This window comes from Ips typographus, linkage group LG5, assembly GCF_016097725.1.
Source record: "Ips typographus isolate SLU linkage group LG5, UJ_Ityp_2.0, whole genome shotgun sequence".
NCBI classification, from domain to species: Eukaryota; Metazoa; Arthropoda; class Insecta; order Coleoptera; family Curculionidae; genus Ips; species Ips typographus.
Genome location: NC_138426.1, coordinates 12100446 through 12123139, shown reverse-complemented (window position 1 = coordinate 12123139; position 22694 = coordinate 12100446). Strand labels below are relative to the sequence as shown.

Below are 22694 nucleotides of genomic sequence, written 5' to 3'. Positions count from 1 at the left end.
CTCGGTGTCATTTTATGTTAAAATTTCCCGGAAAAGACGCTGGTGCAGTCGGTTTTTTGATATCTCAAAAACTAACAGAGTTAGACCTAAAATTTATCATTTTAGCAATTTCTTTAATACGAAGTCTCTCTAGGCCTTAGGTCTTATAACCCCATGTGAAATACAGTCCTTAAACGACTGCTTATGGACACGTCCAGGTATTATCAAAGTAATATTGGCTGGAAAATTCCCGACACCATAAACGTTTCGTGGTCGTTTAGGAAGGACATTCTGGAAGCTTCAAGAAGTATAAACCGCACGTATATAAACGTACGGTACAATAGTAAGCAAGAAGCAAAGTTGTAAAAGAGGATCTAAGTGACTTTAGTCATTTAAAAGTAATTTCCTGTGTTGTAAATTGCTGTGTAATTATTAAATAAAGTCGGTTGAGTTTATTCAAAGTCTCACTTATCAAAAAGAATCCCCTAAAGTGTAGCATTTGGTATCAGCAGTGGGATAAGTGAGTAAAGAACTGTACTCTACGTGAATGGTAATCCTAGATCGACGGATCACGACGAAGTGATGCTTGAAATTCTCGAAAAACAACGACATAAGGAAAAACAAGAAGAAGAAGAAGAACAAGAACGATGACAGAGAGAAAAACAAGAGGAAGATCGGCAGTCTAATCCTCTCATTTTGATTTACTACTTTGATAAACCAGTCATTTACATTTAATGTTATTTTTAGTTAATAAATTATAGTTTTCTACCAACTGGTCTGATTTTACCTCTGAAACAAGATGAATTAAAAGCTGACAATATTACTAAACAAAAGATGATGTTTGTATCATTTTTAGCTTCCTAGATACAGCAGATGGTCTTAGTGGCTCAGCAGGTGTAATTAAAGTACTAAAATCATTAAAACCCAGTAATTTAAAGATTCTAAACCGACCAATCAATATAATATTTGTCTTTTATTATCATTATCAAACAAGATTCATTGTAGGTGGTTTCAGAGCTTTCAGCTTAGCGTGTCGTGTGGAAAGCAATCTCGAGCAGCCCCGCAGCGGATTCAAAAATTGCGTCGGCGTAATCGGTAATTTGTCATTATACCAATCCCAAAAGGGAAATATTAGGAACGATTCATTCTTGGCTGAAATATTCGTCGAAATCCCGGACGACCGGGGCTATTTATCGTTTTCTCTCGTTTTTCTTCTAAATGGAAAAAATATTTAAAGCGCAAATCTCACGCCAAAAAACTTTCAAACGCCAACGAAATTATTAGTGCATAGAACGAAAGTTTCAGAGTGCTTTTTTTGATTCATCGCCTTGTATAAAGTGCACTTTAATGCAATAGTTGTTAGCATGCATTTTTTGAACAGAATACAAGTTTTAAAAGTCCTTAAATCCAAGTTGAACTTTGGCAGAATTAAATTTTTGATTGCTCAATTCTGGCTGAGTAAAAAACATAAATTAACAATGTTAATCCGAATTGGCCACTACTCCGGAGTCTGGTATTTAATAATTTACTAGCCAGGTCTAAGTACCTTATTCTGACGTAAATATTAGCATAAGCTGTCCTTACTTCTTCCTCCTCTTACCTTCTTGTAAGATCTTATTAAAACCTAATTCAGTGATTGCCCTATTTTGAAACGAAATCGATTCCAACTCAGGGTTCATTTTGCCTTTACTTCCGTACATAATTAACTGGCTAGCTAATTGTTTTATTCAAAGTAGTGCAAATTACAATAGGTACTCTTAAAGTAGGTAAGTATCTAGGGAGATGGTTAAGTGTTTGGTCATTTTTAGAATTTGTTGGTTGAACCCTCGACAAAAATTACCCTGTAAATCAATTACCAAAAAAACGTATGGCAAGCTATTATTATTATTTTTTCGAATCAAATAACATTAATAATTTTAATTATAAACCCACAATCTGGTGGAGATATATTGATGATGTTTTCACAATATATCCATTCGGTAATGATCATCTCCAACAATTTCTAATTCACATAAACTCAATAGAACCCACAATCAAATTTACAACAGAAACTGAACAAAATAACGAACTTCCATTCTTAGACATTCTAATCAAAAAAGACATAAACAAATTTGAAACAAAAGTATACAGAAAACCAACCCACACAAATAGATATTTAAACTACACATCCAATCATCCAATAATGGTAAAAAAAGGTATTGTAAAAAGTTTATTTGATAGAGCCAAAATTATTTGCAATAATGAACAATTTAATAAAGAAAAATTATTCATTAAAAATGTTCTAAAAGAAAATGACTATCCTGAAACATTTATTAATAAATGTTTTAGGGATTTAGAACATCCAAAACAATCTGGAAATCAGAACAATATTTAGAACTCAAAACACATTAAGATCACACTTAACTAAAACAAAACCTCACAATGAAAATGAATCTACAAGAAACGTGATATATAAAATTCCTTGCGAATGCAATCAATTTTATATTGGTGAAACCTCCAGACCATTAAAAAAACGTATTAAAGAACACCAAAATTATTTAAGAACTGGAGACTTTCACAAATCTAATATTTGCCAACACGCGTTTGATAATGATCATAGAGTCAAATGGAATGAATGTAGTATCATAGACAAAGAAACTTTTTCAAAAAGACGTAAAATAAAAGAAAGTGCATATATTAGATTAAACCATGACTCCTGTGTTGCTACATCCTCTATTAATATTGACCAAACTTGGTTAAATATTCTAGAGGAGGAGATAACACTTGGTCATATCAAACGAAACTGAATTTTGTTTTCATTATAAAACCCACCTTTCACTACAACAATAGATAACCTTTCCTATTGGAATGACAAAAGTCAAAATTTATGTCAATTTTTATTGACAAAACCCTTCTCAGAGTTCCAAATTGAACATTATCAGGTTTAATATTTATTAAGTTGTTGTTTTCTGTGTTCTGCCGTTGTGTTCTTTCTTTTTTAGATTCTCTGAAGACGGTGGTAGATTTTCCACCGAAACGTCAGCGTTTTTAGGTAACAAGACCGAGCCTAAGTCAGTGGTCTTGTGTTGGGACGACTAGGTTAATGTTATTTTCAACTTAGTTGAAAATAGTGCGAAATTCCATTTTCCCAACAAACCTTTTTTGTGTGAGACAGAAGACCCAATAAACAAAGAAAAAAAGGATACAAGATATATGGATTGAAGCAATATCTGTTAAAAATTATGAGGTTTTGGTTTTTTTTCTTATCAATTCCAATCATCTGACTATCTTCTTCTTCCGTTACGGACGTTGGCGATTCTGCTTTACAATCCCAATCCTAAAAATTTACTGTCATCAACTTACGGATCTTAGACGATTAGTTTACTGATCCGTTTTGACCGAAAGAACAAAAACTAAGTCGTATTCTTATTTTAAAAATATCGGCTCTAAATCTCATCTTTTGTACATCTCAGATTTATCGCAGCCGAAACGAAACTTTAAATTTAACAGTTTCCAATTGGAAACTTCCACTTGAAACTTAAAAGTAAGTTTAAGTAATAGGATTAGGCTTGGCTCTATTCCAATAACAACGGACTTTCCTTATAATCCATTCCGCGTTACCTTTCCTTAGACACGATGCTGCACCCGCCTAAGTCCTAACTTAATTCGTCATTTCTCTTTTGGGAATCCTTAAAGTTTAAATGATGATATATTATATAAGTTGAATTAGTCTCCGTTTAATCTCGTTACGTGCGCCTTTTAAGCCAAAATATTTTACAAAAGGCATTTTTAAATATACCTTCCAGCTCAAAGTTTCTCACTTCCTTCACGATAGTAAACTTTGCCGGAAAGTTTTTCTTTCGTGAAAGCTGATTTGATTATTTTTGACGTCTTGCACTTTGTTATGAAAGAGGAAAGTTTATTCTCGGATTGGTTGAGCGAGAGGTAACGAAAGGGTTAGTTTTATAAGAAAGTTTGACAAACCACTTCGTTTTGTAGAAACGCAAACTTTCAAATTCACTTTTTTATTCTAGTCCATTCCGAAATATTACTAAACTTAGTGTACGTGTTTGGAGAAGGCGATTGTAGTAAATGTTGTTTGGCTAAGTTATATCGTAAGTTCTCATTCATATTCATAGAGTTGTCTGTTGAATTAAAGCGTTTAATGTCGCCAGATTTGCTTTGAAGATAACCTGCTGAGGAAAGAAGACCGGAAATTATTTATTGAACTAAAAAATGCAATTCTGACAAGACAGAATATCAAAATAAAATTATAATATTATATTAAACTTTAATATAACAGAGTATACAGTGCGTTTTTTTTAACGCGCAACATAGGATTTCACGTGTTAAATTTTTAAGCCCATGTTAGACCATTTTATTTTGGAACTGCAAGTCTATAACTTGACGGGTGTGTCTTTAGTACCCTGAAGCTTAAGTAAGTCTACCAATTTGGTCTAAAAAGTGATTAAAAACTGGAAAAAAATCATTTTTTTTCGAAAAGATTTTATCGTTCCATACTCCCTGTATGCATTGTTGTTCCTTGTTGTTTTTATACTGGCAGGGCAGGTAGCAGGTAAAGTGACATATTTTGACTGCATCACGACCCGACATCTTTTGAACGTCAAAAGGGCATTTTATGATTGTTTAGAATACTGTTTGGCTTCAAACGGAGGTCACTTTGAACAATTCACTTATAAAAATACTTTTTTTGTTCTTAACTTTCTTGATATAAAGTTAATGATCACCCTGTTTTACTTTCTACGCCAAATTTTACCTGCTACCTGCCGTGCCGGTATCAAAAACCTCAAAGAACAACAATGCATACAGGGAGTATGAAACGATAAAACCTTTTCGAAAAAAGATGATTTTTTGCAAGCTTTTTAACACTTTTTAGGCCGAATTGGTAAACTTACTTAAGCTTCAGGGTACGAAACAGCCACCCGTCAAGTTTTATACTTGTAGTTCCAAAATAACATGGTCTAACATGGGCTTAAAAATTTAACACGTGAAATCCTATGTTGCGCGTTAAAAAAAACGCACTGTATGTATATGAAAATAAATAGGATAAAAAGTTAGTGGAACAATATCAAATTGAACTGAGTGAAGATGAGAGGAAACAGTGGAAAAGTATGTTAATACGAGGAAGGAAATAGCAGAAATGTTTGAAGAGCAAAATAAGAGAGAAGTGTGTGGCAAGCCTGTTAAGGATGTCGAAAAGAGAATTATGAACGTATGGAAGTAGAGTAGAGCTAGAGAAAGGGAGAGAAAAAGGAAAGAGATGTTTGCATATAATTGTAGAGAAGTCGTCAAAGAATTAGACTTCTGCTGGAGAAGCTGGGAGATGAAAGAAATTATTGTAAGTGGATGGTGCTGAGTTAGCAAATTGGCCAGAAAATATAAGCAGGTCGATCGTCAAAAGAATGTGAGAAGGAAAAAATATGAGATTGTTAATAAACTGTTTGAATTATCTGCAAACTAAGAAAAGTTGTGCTTTGGTCTATGCTATTTTAACTATATGAAACATGCCAATCATGGCAAAATTCAACTAAACGCCCTATCCAGTAACTAAATACCTTTAATATAGTTTTTCAAATATAATTTGCATGTAATTGAAAGTCAAACGATGTTAATCAAATTCACACTTTGCGGGTTGGGTAATTTTAAATGCTACTTTGCCCTACTAAACCTTTGCAATAAATTCCAACATCGCTACCCCAAAATTTCAATCAAAACTTTTATTAAATCCGATTACTAACAAAGCGGGTTTCAGTAACGTAATTGTAGAAATTGAATTGTGTAGCTGCATATTTAACAAAGTGAATCGAATGTAGTCAATATCAGCAAAATATATTCGTGTAATTACTAAAACATCGTGGTTTTGACAGAAAGTTACCGTTTTAATAATTAACGTATGCAATTATAATAGATGTTTACTTTTCTAACGAGCATATTAGTCAATTAGTCCAGTGAATTGGACAACTACATTTTGTGTATTGTAAGGTTAATTTTTGATTATTTTAGTAAAGTTAGTCACAAACAAACAAAATATGGAATTCTAGTATACCTTCCAGAAAAACATCGGTCTCATGTAATAATTAAAATTTTAATATTTATGCTGTTTTTTTTTTCTGTTTTCGGGTATTTTTTCTGTGTTCAGAAATGAAATTATTAATATATAATAATTAATAAAAGGCCATTGATTCTTAGGTTTAGTTAGAAAAGTTGTTTTTCAGCGGGTTCGGTCATTTGATGATTGTAGTTGTGATACCAGTGTAGTTTTATCAGGCTTAATAAATGCAGAGTAGCAGACTACTCGCAGTAGAAATATAATATAACTACGAAGGCGTAGAAGGGCCACAGACGTTATTTTTCTTAAATTTCGACTCCAAACTCGGAAATTAACTAAATTCCGACTTTGAACTCGGAAATTAGTTAAATTTCGACTTCAAACTCGGAAATTAACTAAATTTCGACTTTGAACTCGGAAATTAGTTAAATTTCGAAAGAATTTAGGTAAATTCCGACTTCAAACTCTGAAATTAGTTAAATTCTGACTTTGAACTCGGAATTTAGTTAAATTCCGACTTTGAACTCGGAAATTAGTTAAATTTCGACTTCAAACTCGGAAATTAACTAAATTCTGACTTCAAACTCGGAAATTAACTAAATTCCGACTTTGAACTCGGAATTTAGTTAAATTCCGAAAGAATTTAGGTAAATTCCGAAAGAATTTAGGTAAATTCCGACTTCAAACTCTGGATTTAGTTAAATTCCGACTTTGAACTCGGAAATTAGTTAAATTTCGACTTCAAACTCGGAAATTAACTAAATTCTGACTTCAAACTCGGAAATTAACTAAATTCCGACTTCAAACTCTGAATTTAGTTAAGTTCTGACTTTGAATTCGGAATTTAGTTAAATTCCGACTTTGAACTCGGAAATTAGTTAAATTTCGACTTCAAACTCGGAAATTAACTAAATTCTGACTTCAAACTCGGAAATTAACTAAATTCCGACTTTGAACTCGGAAATTAGTTAAATTTCGACTTCAAACTCGGAAATTAACTAAATTCTGACTTCAAACTCGGAAATTAACTAAATTCCGACTTTGAACTCGGAAATTAGTTAAATTCCGAAAGAATTTAGGTAAATTCCGACTTCAAACTCTGGATTTAGTTAAATTCCGACTTTCAACTCGGAAATTAGTTAAATTCCGACTTCGAACTTCCGACAACCGACTTCAAATCAAATTAGTAAAATTAGTCAGTTTGGCAACATTGCAAACACTCTTTGATATTAATTAGTAGATCTGAAATAGTAGAATTTGTCAGTTTGACAACATTGCAACTAAATTCCGAGTTTGAAGTCGGAATTTAACTAAATTTAGAATTAGAATTATTTTTTGTACTAACTATTTTCCAACAATACAGGGTCAAATATGAGAAATACCTTTTTGTTTCTAAACAGGCAAACTTTCATGTTACACATACAAAGCTTTAAGAATTATTGTTTCACTCCGTGCTAAACACAATAAAAAAATGTTTGCATGCGAGTTTAAGAACGCGTGTTAGTGAAGTTTGTCGGGGGGAAAAAGATTTCTTTGATTAGAATTTAATTGCATACAAACTTAAAACACTAATACCGTTTCATCAGGAAATAAATACTTAAACGAATTAACTAAAACCACGTTGCGGTGTTTGCAACCTTCGCCGTCATTAAACAAAATTAATTAACGTTGCCCTAAAGTTTTCCGGAACGTCCTAATACATCTTCATAATTAAAAAGATAGAAAGAGCGAAAACAAACACGTTGAGCAAAGTTTCCTCACCATTATCATTAATTACTGTCGGCGCTGTTGACATTCTGCGACAATCGAAGCCCCCAAGAAAACATTAGGGGTTAATTTCCGATTTTTTTTATCTCAATTTCCTGAAACTGCTATCAAGCTGCAATCATAATTTAAGGGGAATATAAAAAGAGTTTTTTTGTTAATTAATTTTTTTTAGACCGTGTCCTCCAGGGGTACAAAATTCAATCTACTAAAAGCAAAAGCGTTACCAATTAATCCGCGCCTGTTTACTCTTAAACCATTAAATTAAAATAGTACTAATTAAACGGATCGAAGGAAACTCCCATATATCTTTATTAGGAGAATTAATCGGCCCTCAACTGCAAGATACTACCTGCAATTTTCACCTTAAAATTTCGACCTTTACAGAGCGTAAAAAATTTAAATAGACAGGCGAAACTGCACCAGTAACTTAATTAAGGCGAGAGCCGCAGCTGAAACTGGAAAACCCGTGTCGTCGTGATATTATGGTTCGTGAAAACGCAATTGCGGTCGTCTTTTTCGGTCCGACTAGTTTAACTGTGAGATATTTGCATTCAAAACTGAATTGTGTGAGTTAAGCTGATGAAGGGTAATTGGACGATACTGCAAGTAGGAGAAAATTTAATTTCAAGTGTAAACAGTCCTTTAAGATGCAATTTAACTTTGTTGTATTACTGAATTAAAGTTTAACTAAGTTTAGTCATATCTAATTTGGTCCGCTACAGCTAAATAGCAAGAAAACGAGTTTTTTATGACAGAATATTGGAACTTTGATCGAAAGCGAAGCAGCCCTAATAGCGCTGAGCTGAACCAAAATCAGCTTTAAAATACTATGGAAAGGCAAACTCAATGAACTAACGCACTGATAATATTCACCTTCATCTGGGTTCCAAGACACAGATAAATTGAAGGACATGAAGAAGCCAATACTCTGGATAATTAAGATATTGTCACGTAAGGGGTAGCTCGGAGAGAAGAAAACTCAGGAATCCACAGGTAACCCACTGTATTTAAGAAATTAGGACAACAATTACAATGTTATTACGGGGGATGTTGAACAGAGATAGCGGTAGGGATCATGGAGGGCAAAAGCTTTAGCGGGGATGAATGAACCCTAGAATCTTGTCCGAAAGCATTCACCAGGCCGGTAAAGACGTTGTGGTACTAGCAAAGGGAGATAGTAGGTACGGCCACTCTTTCTGCTCGCCCACACTTTGCTAGGGCTGATAGTCGGGTGTGGCACTTGGTCACTTAATGCTCCACGTTTACGTTACACAAGAGGCCTACCCAGACTAACCCAGAGATCAGTCAGTGACCTCCCTCTGGAGAACACCCCAGAGTTGGGTGTGCACCGTAACTACTAACCCAGGTGTGACAATATTACAGCAGAGGAAACCCCGAAGAGATACACATGTTTTCTTTTAGGAACTCTGATGGTGTGCATGGGTTTCTGAGAGTTGTTTGGTTTCTTTGGGGTTTAGCTTGATCGGGTGTTGCAGTGTGGGGTTCATATCGGTGAGTTGTGTAGTAAACTTGATAAGGGCTTATTTGTGCTGAGAAATTTGAAGAATTGTGCCACTCTAGATGTGTTGAGAATACATACTTCTCAGTATTAGTATTTCTTTACCATTTGGCATATGCAATCTTGGCCTGGGGCCACTGTGCCAATGTACATCGGCCGTTTGCCTTGCAGAAGAGAGCGGTTACGATCACGACGGGGCTGCAGTATCGGAAGGACTGCAGATGCGCCTTCAGTGACCTAGGGATACTAGCTCTTCCATCACAGTATATACAGTGCGACTCTCTAACTTCCGGGCATATTTTCAAACAATGCATATTAAATCCTGGGCCCTAATTATCGAAACCAGCGAACGGAATTGTCAAGAGAAGTGTTGATAGAATGTCAACATGTCTCAAGAATTAGGACCCTTCGGAAGATTTGGTTAGACCAAAGAACACCCACCGTGTTTCCAGTTGTCCCCTGACTATTGAGACTCGGAGAAGCTAAATTGACCTCCTCTTGACCAGTGATTCCCGTTGGATGTAGTTCAATGCCACTTAATTTTGAGGATTTATAAAGTGCCTAAGTAAAACGCACTTTCCCGATTTCGCAACAAATGATGACCACTTGGAGGGGTATCGTAGGCCAGGACCCATGGACTACGATACTGCCAAAAGAGTGGTGACGTATGTCTGTGTAGTGGTGTACATGTAAGTTGCTATGGTCTATAAAGACCTTTCCTTCATTTAAATCACCAGGCAAGGATGGCGTCTACCCTGCTCTGCTGCAACACGGGATGGACACGCTGGCTCCGCTCCTGGTCAAGACATTCAGGACGTGTGTGGCTATGAGCTACGATCCCTCTCTTTGGAGAGAGGTTAGACATTTAGACCAATCAGTCTGACAAGCTTTTTGCTTAAAACCTTGGAAATGGCTGATTGATCGCTACATAAAGGAGAGGCTGCTACAAGTGCGACCTCTTCCGCCTTGGAACTAGGGAACGGCTCTCAGGACCTGAACCTAGTGGCTAGAAAACTCTTCCAGCAACGCTGGGCAACTGCTCCTGGCATGGGACAGGCAAAGGATCTAATATCTGGTCCGTGTCCCAAACCAACTAAACTTCTGCTAAACCTAAACAGAGGTAAACTACGAACGGTGACTGATCTAATGACTGATGGTCACTGTCATCTGGCGCAGCATATGCACATACTGGGAATTCACGAAGACCCGGCCTGCATAGACTGCTTGGAGGATGAAGAAACACCGGGGCATGTACTTAGTGCCTTTTCTCGCCTTCGTCACACTTACCTGGGACAGCCAAAGCTGTGGCACAGAGAACCAAGGGAGTTGCATCCGACCAGCATCGTTAGATTCATTGAATCAACGGGACTGCTGTAGCTCCGGCAGATTTTAGGGTTATGGAGTAAGCTTCTTCAATTAACTGGAGTAAGCTTCTTTTTTGTCAAATGTTGATATCGCATGGAAATGTGCGCGCCTGCTGAAAAATTGGTGACCGGAAGACCCTTTTCGACCATCACAAGGTAGTTATTGCAAGACAATCGTCTTGTGCTTAACACAGTTAGTATTTAAATATTTGAAAATGTGGTTGCTCGCTACATAACCTTCAAACATGCTTAAAAGAGTAAATTTATCATGAAACCAACACCGATTTATTTCTAAGCGATGTAGTTTCTGGCGTGAAGTGAAGAATAAAACAAGATCGACTCTAGCAAACACTTAAACAAAATCCAAAGAGTTGAATGTGTTTTATTTTATTCGGCTTGTCGGTTTTGTGTCTCCTGAACGTAAATCTTTACCGATTGTATGTTAAAATTGACTCGTTCCAGAGTAAATCGTAAATTTATACAATTCTACTTTAACACGATTTTTTTAAATAACCTTCCAGCTTTTATCTTTAGAATTAACAGGATGATTTTCAACCAAAATATATCTTCACATAAAAGGCTTTATGGGGCATTCGAGAAAAATAATTACTAGGCTATTTGATTAATTACTGCACCGAGAATTCGCTTGATAAAAAAATAATTCAACATTCATAAGGACAATTTTTTCGCACACATAACGTAAAAGAATTATTAATGGAGCCGTTAAAAGGTTCATTATTGTCGTTTTTCCGCACAAATTTCTTTTGTAAGTCATAATGGAGAGGTCGATCAATCATTCCAGACACTTCATGGCGAGATTTAACGATTTTCCAATGTTTATTATTAAGTATTTTTTGCCAAAGCATTAATTATTTTGTTTGTCAATTCCTACGATTTTAGTGATGAAGCAAGGGTATTTTAGAGAACGTACATGAATGGAAACAAACACAATCTTGGCAAGGATATTTGTAATGGGTTTTAAGCAAACAAAGAAAGGCGTTGGAGACACTTTCAATACGGAAGGATTTCGTCTTTCTCCATTTTTCCATTTCCGAAGTTCACATAAGCGTATTATTAAGTTCGGCGCATTATACATCAGATTGGGAACAATTGCGTCGTACATCATCGCATTTGTAAATCACAGTCATGTTGAAGCTGTCAGAACGGCCATTATTCATAATCACCGCTCCTCACATAATAACAACCTAAGTGAGCTATTTTAATACGGTGAAAGTTATTTGTGGACGTCAGCAATCATGCAGAGGAGCGCGGATTTGCATAAATTTATCATGCCAGGAAATGGATCCGGGAGAATGGGATTGTTCCAGATGTCGGATGATATCATTTTGCGCTATCAATCTAGATGTGCTACACTATTTTATTTATTATAAAAACTCTTATTACTTGGAACGAAACAAGTAGATAAACTAATTTTTGTGGAAACTCGTCTCTGTTAATTTTGCAAATGTTTTTCTTTTTTTATGATTTATTTTTGAAGAAAATTAATTACTTTTAGTTGTTTAACATTCGAACTATTGTAGCGTTGCGATAGCTCTCTAATGCCTTAATTTCTATACGCCAAATTTATAAAAATTCTAACCACAATCTTCAAAATAAAAAATCAAACAAAACAGAAAATAAATGGTGAACAGGGACTTTTACAATATAAATGACTTGACTGACTTTTACAATATTGTTACGATTTTCCCGTGGGTTTACACAAAGTCAATTTAACTCAACAATTAATAAATTTATTTAGACTTCAAAACACTCCGTACAATAATTAATTCAGCTACTAAAAAAACACTACTACAATTCCACTATTTAAACTTTACCGCGTTTCCAAATATACTACTCCCGCCGTCGACACCGCTTCTTTTATATTCGCAAACCACGTTCTAGAAGAATATCAAAGATGCTTCCAGGTGTCGCTTCCTAACTGTGGCCTACTTTAACACGCGCCCGGCCAGATATTGCGGCGCATCGGTTCCATCCCGAATCGAGTGCTCGTTCGGAAGTATCGAGCATAGTAGGCCCAAACCGTTACAATATAATGAGTGAAATTTGCCAAATTGGCCACCTTGATCGCCAAATCTTACTCCTCTAGATTGGGAGCAATTAAGTACAGCAAAAAAAGTGCACTATTTACACACTAATAAGAGTGGCTCTAGGAAGTAGACCATCCAACTTATTACAGGGAATTGATCCCCATACAGTTTCAGTTGCCAGTCTTCCAGAACTACAAGTTGGTCTACAAGTGAATAAAGGGATTTTATATTAATTTATTTAATTATCATAAATGATGTAGTATGAGTTTTATTAAAGTTCTTGTCTTTTTAAGTAGTGCGTTCATAGTATCATTGCGAAAGTGTGAAAGTTTGTTTAAAGTAAGATAAATCAAAACTGTTGTGTCCAGTTGACAGCTGAACCATATTTAAGAAACCAACCAAGAAAATATTTGAATTTTGAATGGGGGAAAGCCATTTTGATATTCTCTTGACCAGCAAATCTAGTTGAAAGCCACTTAAATCACTCTTTCTTTTAATTCATAGTATTCATTTTGTGTTCGTGTACAAATTGGATTGTATTTGTGCCCTCTTGGCGTACTCCAGAATCCTTCGATGAACTTACTGCGCTGTTGTTCGCCCGATGATAACCTTCTTAGCGATTGTTTCGTCAAGAGCTATACGGATACAGCCAAGTCACGAGCATTGTTGGAGAGGGTTCAAAGTCCCTGAAGAACCCTGTCCAAGAAGGCTCGTGATTTGTCTGCGTCTGCATTACTAATGCAATGAAAACTGCCACTGCAAGGGCACTTGAGTGGCTATGTGGGCTCAAGCCAACCCGTTTATACACAAAAGCCGTCCAGAGAGAGAGATTTTGATGAAGCAGGATCGGGTGGTTCCGAAGCTCCTGTCCAGCAGATCTTTAAAGTTTGTAGAACCTGAGAGGGAGGCTTGGAAACTCTCGAAACTTTATCTTCCCTTTGCATGGTCGTCTCGTCTGGTTTACAGACAGATCCAGGACACTTCGGGGGCAGGGACAGGGAGATATCTTTATCTGTACGGACAGCAAGGTAGCAATGGCTGATGTCTTCAGCTGAAGCTGGTCCAATGAGGTCTGCGCTGGTGCTGCAGTGCAAGTTTGGATTCCAGGGCACTACAGTGTTAGGGGAAACGAGTAGGCGGACAGGTTGGTTAGGTTAGGTTAGGAGGCTCCAAAGAGACCCCCGTAGGGTCCGAACCTATTGTAAGACTAGCCGGCGCCGTCGAATTTGCCATTGTGGGCCGTATATTCTGGCAAAGATCCAATATTGCCTGGGAGAAGACATGCGACAATCACAATGTCTCATGGGCTTTCCGAGAGATAAGTTCTTTATAAAATTATACAGAAAGGACCTGTGTGACAAAACTTCTCAGGGGCCACTGTAAGATGCACATTCTAGGTCTGTCATAGAATCGAGTGAAACGAGGAAACTCAATAGGTACACGTTCTCATACAGTGCCCGGCATTTGCGACGATCAAAAAGGAGCTTTGGGGTAAGAGTGTGATCAACCCCTTGGATATTCAAGTTACTCATCCAATGAGGCTTTGTCGGGTCCACAATGGGATCGGCTAGCGGCTTCAGTGTCTTCTCCGAAGGGAGCTAGCCTAACAACAACCTCCTGAATGAGTTTAACTCTTTTCAACTGCATGTGCTAATCTGTCGGTCTGTTTTAAAGCCACTTTCTAGAATCACTTTTATTATTGTGTAAATAGCCCACTTCTTTTCTGTTTTGCAGACTTTACAGTAGAGTGGTAGGATGGTATACAATACTTGTATTTATGTGATTGTCTCTGCTTGTTTCATTGTTAAGTTAATGGTTTTGTGAGGTTTTTTTGACAGATCACTACATTACAGAGCAGTCGAAACGTACAGGCAATTTGACTACTAAACGAAGAACAAATAATGGTATTCAAACAAATGTACACAGAAGCCGAACAAAACAAGGGGCACTGATACTAAGCATCATAATGTCATCCAATCTCCAATCATGCTCTAAGACTCTAAGCCATCTTCACGTGTAGCAACGTATAATACAAACTTAAACTAAACTGTTTTTATCTTGATGGAAAGTTCTAAAGGGTTAGTCAACATCAAAAGACTGCATCTGAACAAATCGATAAGCCAAATAAAAAAATACGTTATTAAGCCATCATCCATCATATTTCAGACTTCAACGTCGGTCTTTTCGGATGTCTTTAGAGCGAGGAGAAAAAGCGCATTAGATAAACCGTTATCTTTTTTTGTTCGGGGAGGAAGGAAGATGTTACCGTATAATGTGAAAACTGGCAGGGCTGGATTTCGTATTGTTTGAATGGGATGTGTTGAGTGGCGGCGAATGTTTTTGTATCATGCACTACAACAAGAACCAACGGATTTTTTTGCTCTTCTGTTTGAAATTGGAAATACGTAACGTGAATTCTAAATGGATGTTTTATTGAACGGTTCGTATGAGTGTGAAATAATAATGAATAGGAGAATATCCTTAAAGTGAATATAAACTGTATGAGGAGCATTTAGGGAACAGGCTGCAAACCGAGGGTAATGCAAATAATTTAGCGTATTGTTTACCCTAAAGATCAAAAGGATTTCTCTATGTGTGTGTATTTGACAAACTTTGTCCTCTAAGTTGTAATAACCTGCACATACTCAGACAACATTTTCCATCCTTTTTATTGTATACTAAGTGACCGCAGTCGTCTTACTCTAAACTATATGGAAATTCTGATCTGTTCTCTTATTTTTGGTTTGATGCAAAAAGGAGGAACAATGTTTAAACTATTTATGTTTAATATGTGATTTGAGTATCTTAAAATTGTACTTTGTTGGAACCATATTCTTTCATAAGGCGTAAATGGAATTTCCATTCCTTTATCCACAAGTTTTATAACTGTTTCTTCTTAACGTCAAGTAACAACATCAAGATTACTCTAATAGAATATTATTTTGATTTAGGATTGAGTTGCATAATTTTGAATTATCTTGCGTGGTAGAAGATTTTACCGTAAATTTTCATTATGTTTTAAAATATTAATTTGAAGGAACATGAATGTCACAATATTGTCCAATTAGCTTGTCCGAACAGCAATCGCGTGCGGAAAAGTATCGCTTTCCGCACTTGTTGGAAAATAACTGATAACACGAATATCAAACAATATTTTTTCTACAAAGGCATTAAAAAGTTGAATTTTTAATACGTTTGTAGAAAAAAGTAGTTTTAATTTATTACTCAACCCACGATTAACGATTAGTATAAATTAAAATAGTTATAATTTCGACGATTATAAAATTAGTATAAATAATATAGTAAACAATTATAAAAATTATAGTGTGTCAAGAACAAAGTTATTCTGCTTATTAGTGTTCATTTTTATGTGTAAATTCATAATCTGACTCTTAAAAATATTATAACATTATAATTTACAGAAGATAAGTAAAACAGAGTCAAATCACTATGCTTCCTTGATCTGAAAAATCAATTTGAAAGAAAGCAGACTATCTATTTGCAAAAAGAAATTGAAAAATAATTTTCCTGGATCATCGGGGATTTTCTTGAAAAATAAAGGCCACTTTCCTAAATTCTACTTTATGGATTTATCGTTTGACAAGGGTTTGGACCTCATTTAACACCGCACACCTTTTTAGTAAGTTTTCAAATTAGAGCACACACATTGACTAAATCAAAACTCGGGATTTATATCTAAAAATAATATTTTAATTGACCATTAAAACGAAATCTCATGTCGGCTAAACCAAGCGAAAGAAAATCCGATTTTTGACGTCAAAAATCAAAGCTTCTGGATTACAACTTTTTCCATCGCCGTAAAACTGCGCCGTTTTGGCACAAAAGCAAGAAAGTTTACGATTCGTTCTAAGAAACCGAAGAAACTTTTATAAAATTTCGGTTTCGAGTCTGTTTGCTTAAGAGACAAAACTCGCTGTGTCGAACAAGATGGGGCCGCACAGGGAGAACTGAAATATGCAGACGCTTTTTAAAACTTTTCAGAACTTCCTAAGGTAAGACACGATTGTGCATAAGTGGAACAAGGATTCGCTTTTATTGGGAGAGTTTTTTTACGGATTTGTGGCTTGATTTATTACTGCCAAGGTGGATTTCCGATTTCTTTTATTAGGGTCCCGCTTTAATTCAGTAGAAGTTTCTTGATGGCCAAATTGCTGTAGTCGTTTTACGAATGTTTTTGTAAAAAAAATTGCTTTTTTTATTGCTTCTACAAAAACACTTGATTTAATTGAGGCAATGATTGATTAGTATAGGAATTTTGTTATGTAACAATGAAAACCTGGTATTTTATTATTACTCTGTCCCAATTATAAACGAATTACAGCGCACATTTTCCTCATAAGTAAAATCTCCTGAGGAAGGGGTGTTATCGAAAACTACAGCTCCAATAACACAAATCACTTCAGGTTCAACTGTCCAGAACCTTCAATGCTCCTAAAGTAGTCTAAAAAGATTTCAAAACACTACAGAAACTCTAAAATACGTCTAAAACAGTCGGAAGTCTTTCAAAACAGTCTAGAAGCTTCCAAAAGCTTTTAAAACACGCTAAAGGCTTCCAAACGCTTTTCAACTAGTCTAGAAGCTCCCAGAAGGTATTAAAGCAGTTTAGAAGCTTCCAAAAAATCTTGTAAACCGTGTAAGAGATTCCAAATGCCCCTAAAGCATTCCAGAACCTTCGATATGCTGTTTAAACAGTTCAAAAACCTTCCAAATGCTCTCAAGTAGTTTAAAATCTTCCGTATACTTCTACAGCAATTTGAAATCTTCAAAAAATTTCTAGAAGTTGAACTGAAAAAATTTTTGCATCTCTGAAAGAGTTTTGTGCTTTTATACAGATTTTAATGCTTTTTTTGAAGAAAATAATTTAGCTTTTTAAGTGTTTTTTTACACGACTTACCAAGAAATATTGCTTCTATGGATTTCTTTTAACTGGGCACATTACTTAATGCAGACAAATTTTGCAAGTCTCATTTTTTAATCAAATAAGTAAGTAAAGCAAAGTGTCAGCAATAGATAATTGCTGGCAACATAAAAGTTTGATAGGAATAAGGCCAACTCAATGAAAAGAGGAAAATAATATTAAAAGGAAATATATTTCGATGGAAAAGAGACAACCTGGGAATGTGTCCAGCTCTTTGGATAAAAACAATTAAAGAGATAATGAGAAATTACTTTCAAAAGTACAGCAAAAAACTGAATCCTTTTTGTTTTAGCATTATCTTTAATTTCAACTCCACAATTTGCTTCAGAAAAAAGAACCAAACCGAACAAGATCCGTTTGAAATAAAATGAGATAAATTTGTCAATATTGTCTGGCGTTGGAATCGGATTAAATAACTGCAAAAGCAATTAATCACCTTCCAAGAATCTGTTTGCTTCCAGAACACCTCATTAATACCCTTAATCTCCGGCTTAAGAACCATAAAAAGCAATTTAAAAAATTATTCATCCGGGAAGATAAATTGAGCCAAATTTCCTCTTAAGATTAAATTAAAGATCGCACAAGTTTAATTAGCAAAGTTTACTCGGAAGAAATAGTTTAATTCAAAGTTCAATTATACAAATAATTATTTGTGCTTACACGAAAAAGAAAACTACAATTGTATTGTAATAACTGAAAACTTTCAGAATTTCTGGTAAATAATCAAACTTCTTCTCGGTTGGTTTTTCATGCAACAAAAGTACATGTGAAGTTTTAATTAAATTAGAATCAAGAGTAAAAGTTTGCGTGTTTTAATCGCAAGTTATTTCCACGTTTGTATTATGAAACAACTCTCAGCAGTGTTTTTGCTAGTAATGGCTATGTATAAAATCCCGGAGGCATGCAATTTGTCGGCAAGTAAATTGGCTAATCGGAATATACATTTTTCTTTGCGATTTGAAAAATTGAATATACATGCAAAGTTTTTAAATTAATTTCTACTTGCTTTGTTATTGTTTCTCTGTGCAGTTGATTAGTTTCTAACGATTTACAATTTTTAAAAGGTTTCAACCATGTTTCTAATCTAATTTTGTAATATCTCGCAGAACGCCTAGTAATTATTCTTAACACTTTCCTATATTTTTCATTCAACAAATATTTCATAAAAATTCAAGTTCTGAGTAAATAAAATAAAACAAATAAAAATATCAAAGGCTCTATAAAAAAAAGACCCTAAACCATATAGAATCCAACAATGTAAATATTCGGCCATGCAAATTGCAAAAGAAATATGTGATATGAGATTTAACTTGATTGTTAAAACCCAGGTCAAAGTGTGGAAGACTTTTAGATAAAGGACTTATCACCACCATACCCTATAATAACACTTCTTGTAAAGACGTGGTTAAAAAAGTAGACTTAGACTTTGAAGAAGATACATTACAAGATTATATTTACTCCCCAATCAATATAATCAATATTACAAGACTAAACAGAAGAGCTCTTAATAAAGACTACAAAGAGGATAACCCAAATTTGTATAAAAACTATTTTAATTACCTTTGATGGGACATATCTACTAAAGGAAATCAAAGTTTTAAATATTCATTGAGATGTCGTTCCTTACATACCTAGACAACAGGAACTAATAGAATATCCATAATGCAAAGAATGGAACATATGATCAAGTTTTTTTCAAACTTTTTAGGATAATAGTCATCGGAAAAATATTGTAACCAACTCTTATATTAATTGGCGATTAATAATCTCAGTTTTATAAGCCATTTCGATTATTAATCGCTTTCATTAATACTCACTCGTTGGTTAAATAACTATTAATATAAATTAAGGCCCACTTAACTTTAATGTGTCAATGTTAAGTGGCACACTAAATAAATCACTCTAAGGCAGACAATCAAAGTAAACATGACTTGGCACATTTATCACACCGTGTCTTATTTAAATATAATCTCAAACACTTTGTATTAAGTGGAATATGGATTTACAGCAAAACCCAATAAGAAAATGAAAACCGAAACGTAAATTCTGCGAATTTATTCGATTGGTCTTTTGCCTCCCTTCTCCGCAAATAAATAAATATCGCCTCATCCGGAAACTTTTAGCACGGAATTCCGGAGGTTTAGATTTATGGAGGTGGAAAACCCCGGTCTTTAACTTTCCAATAGATTTTAACAACCGGAATAGTATTTTGCCACTGTATTCGTTATACGCCTTTTTGACGATGCAATAGTGTACCACACACAAGGTCTTCAATTTTAATTAACTCCAATCCCCAAATTTAAACAATCGTTGGAATCTTTTTCTTCGTCTGACTAGGATTGCTCCTGTTTGCCTCCTTCTTATTATGTTTCTGTTGTTATTGTCAGTAACCTGTCCTTCCAAACTTTCCTTTGGTCTTTTGTTGTAAGGTTTATTATTTTTGCAGATGTTAGCATCAACATGACTATCCCAGTCTCTTTGCCTTGCTTTTACCCATTTGTTGATTCTCTGGATGTTACATTGCTTCCGTATGGTCTTATTTGTTTGTCTGTCCCTAAGTGATATTTATTGTTCTTAGAGTCTTCATTTCCATGTCCCTGCCAATTACCATGCATTTTGTTTTTCTCGCAGAAATCTTCATGTTGTACGCCTTTACTGAGATCTTGTTTCAGAGGCAGAATCAAACCACTTAAATATAATTTAATAACTAAATAACAGTTAAAACTAAATGACAAAATGGTTGGTTTATCAACTTAGTGAATCGGAATAAAACTTTCAAACCTAATTCCCAAAAGTATCACTTTAAACCGTACCTTTTACATGCATAAAATATTACAATAATTAAATAGATTATACTTACATTTGTTAAACAATGATGATGGCAGCTTTCTGGAGGGTTTGGCACTCACGTTTTATTATAATTTAAGAAATGGTTTACTATTCAATTAATTTACGAACCCGGTGCGAGTTGCAGAATTCGGGACTACTACATCATGGTGTTATGAGGCGGAGTTTCTGACCGTCTCCCTTACCTTTGGCTGACGTAGCCTGCCTTTTCGAAAAACCCTGTACAGTGAATGTTCATTAGTTTCCTACATAAACGAGTAACTTAACTAAAACTAATTTCACCCGTTTCTGCCTAGTTCGAACTGCTAACTATAATTAATTTCCTGTCTGACACACTAAAAAAAAATGTCCTTTTGCCATGGCTATTTCACATTTGATCAAATTTATTACGAGTAGTTGTTACAAATGCAGAATTTGCATGTCATTGTGGTAATTATACACTTGTTTGATAGCAGCATACAAAATTAGTCATTATACATCCTGATTAATCAAATAAACAAGTAATAAAACACTAATGAATTCAAGTTAAAAAATATTAATCTAATATAAAATCATTCTACTGTTGTAACTATATCTACGTTTTCATCAAGCCGTTTTCAATTATCTCGAGATGTGCGGAATTTATTACGGAGTTTAATTGAATTGGAGGGGTGCGAACATACAAACTTGTTTAACAAATATTACTACAGAGTGTCACGTGTTATTATTTCCCATCAAGATTGTGAGACGGTAATTGAATCAGGCCAAATAACGATTTTCGTGATGCGGAAATTGTTGCTTGTGAATTGTTTTAATTTCTTCGGCTGGACGGTTATAAGAAGCGAGGGTCACACTCAGATTCATTTTGGGAAATATAATGACAAAGTTCGACCATCTCCTGATTTCCTTATTAGTCATCCCGTTTTACTTCAATTTTTACCATGAATTTTCACTAAAATCTAGTCATCACAGCGCCTTCTCCAGCTTTGCTGGTTTAGTTGGTTAGGCCTGCAATTTGTTGAGTGGACTGTAAATAACTGTAAACAGAAAACCAGAATTTACTATCTAAACAGTAGAAGAATTTTTAATGAAAAATTGTATACGTGTCTCTGAATTCTGAATAATCGGTTAATTGGTTTGTTTGTCAAGTTATGGCTTTGTTCTTGCCATGTGACTCTAGGCCATGTCCACATGATAAAATGTGACAGAAGAAGCTGACAATGGGGGGTTCCTGTCACAATCTATAGACATTTCTCTTGATAACTTCCTTCCCTCGTTTCAAGAATACGCACCCAGGAAGTGCTTCAATACACGAAAGGTCGGTGCAAACTTTTAGGGATCGGACTTTCCCACTCAACACTTCCATTTGTCCCTCAGATTCTACTAAACAATTTTCTTGCGACCTACACAACGTTTTCCCTCGATCTTTCTCTGCATATTCAAGTGTAAATACTGATCCTTGGTGTTACGAAAAATGTTACCAAAATAGACTCTTTTCCGGCGTTTGACAATCTACAGCAATTCTCTTTCCCTTTTCAAGCGCCTCAAAACATCCGAATTGGTTGCGTGCTTTGTTCATGGAATTCGCAGCATTCTTCTGAAGACCCACATTACAAATGCTTCTTCTCCACTCCATAAAGCAACACCGAGTGGACATAACATATAACAAAACCACAGCTTAATAGGTTCTTCATGTTAAGAAATGTTGTTCTGGGCTGCTCCATTCGACTACATACTACAGCCTCTGGTTATAGGTCTGCAGTTATCCAGCTCCCAAGATATTTAAATTTATCAACCTGGTGGACTGCTAATGGCCATCACCTTGGTTTTCGCTTTGTTAATTTTCAGCCATAGCTGGTTTCGTTCAGTTGTGATTTTGTTTATCAAGCGTTGTAGAGCTTCAAGGCTGTCAGCAATTATTGCGGTACGATATCATAAATTATTCTCAATAATTGTTAATCTTGATAACAACGCTTGTGTCCTGTAGTGCACAAAATTACTAAGGCTACAACAGAAGAAATTATAACAGGAACTATCTGGCATTGCCAGAATCTATCTGGGGCAGTTCCTAGATTTGGGGACGCCATTGGTACGTTGGTCTAATTCACAGGGTTATCATATATCTTGCCTGTCATTCAGTTGATATACTGGAATAAAGGTTTTGTTTTTTGGTTATCAAGTTAGAGTAAATTACTTTCAAGTA

At 35.2% G+C, this 22694-nt stretch overlaps 2 long non-coding RNA genes across 3 annotated transcripts; both read left to right on the top strand.

Moving 5' to 3' along the window:
- On the top strand, positions 1-434 carry LOC145729765 (uncharacterized). The gene is made up of 2 exons (XR_014178461.1): positions 1-79; positions 134-434. It is a non-coding gene; the product is annotated as an uncharacterized LOC145729765 (long non-coding RNA).
- A 2350-nt stretch (positions 435-2784) lies between these two features.
- Positions 2785-4476, top strand: LOC145729560 (uncharacterized). 2 transcript variants are annotated; one of them, XR_014178408.1, is made up of 3 exons: positions 2785-3903; positions 3958-4073; positions 4134-4476. It is a non-coding gene; the product is annotated as an uncharacterized LOC145729560 (long non-coding RNA). The 2 variants fall into 2 exon arrangements; XR_014178407.1 differs by having other exon boundaries at positions 2785-4073.
- Positions 4477-22694: the final 18218 nt, after the last annotated feature.